The sequence below is a fragment of the Nanorana parkeri genome, unplaced genomic scaffold, assembly GCF_000935625.1.
Source record: "Nanorana parkeri isolate BGI_ZX_2015 unplaced genomic scaffold, ASM93562v1 scaffold1984, whole genome shotgun sequence".
NCBI lineage: Eukaryota > Metazoa > Chordata > Amphibia > Anura > Dicroglossidae > Nanorana > Nanorana parkeri.
The window spans coordinates 104,681-105,453 of record NW_017308252.1 but is presented as its reverse complement, the minus strand read 5'-3'; the positions used below and the strand labels follow the sequence as shown (position 1 = coordinate 105,453).

The following is a 773-nucleotide window of genomic DNA, read 5'->3' as shown; positions in this document are numbered from 1 at the left end:
GAGGGGGGGGGGGGCAGAACTACATCCTGACCCACCGAGACACAGGGAGCCCCCTCCACCCTTCCTACACTGACCGGCCTGACCCAACCCAATGACCTACAGAGACCTCACTGACTCCACCTACTGGAAAGTGATACCAGCAAGGGGCCCCGACATGACCTGAGCAGGGGCCCTCTGGAGTGTCCTCACTGATACCTGACAGCGGTATGGAGTCACGGTCCTCATCGGGTATACTAACCGGTGATATGGGAGGGGGGGGGTGTGGTCATTGGGGTCTGAACATTGGTTGGTTTGTGGGCTCAGTCCTATGATATGTGTTAACAGTGACTTGTGTTGACTTTAGTTTCACCCCAAAACTGGGACACCCCCAGACTGATCATTAACCCCTGGCAGAGATCTAAACCTCACATCTGCTTCATCAACTCCAATGACACTTCCTGGGTTGGGGTGACAACTGTCTCCCAAGTTCTGCTCCTGTGTTGTCACCCTGTCACATGACCCCCCTGGTGGAGACACAAGTGGCCGAGCCAATACGCTGATTGATCGGGAATAGTGCGCCTTTATTGGTCAGATTAAATTGGATTCAGTTCAGAATAACCCTGCCCCCTTTTTGGAAATGAGGCTCCTTATCCAGGCGTGTTAGATGTGTGAATAGCACCCGGTGTCAGGGGTGCAGAGCCGGGGGCCCATGAGGGACCGTCGGGTTCTCTGCTTCGGATGGATCGGTCAGTTTTCTCTCTTCTATACTTCTGGAAGAGTTCTATCACTTCAAA

At 53.6% G+C, this 773-nt stretch overlaps 1 protein-coding gene across 1 annotated transcript in view; it reads left to right on the top strand.

Moving 5' to 3' along the window:
- LRCH4 (leucine rich repeats and calponin homology domain containing 4) overlaps positions 1-773 on the top strand; it is a 54,419-nt gene that overhangs the window by 3,903 nt on the left and 49,743 nt on the right. The gene's annotated exons all lie outside the window — the stretch shown is intronic.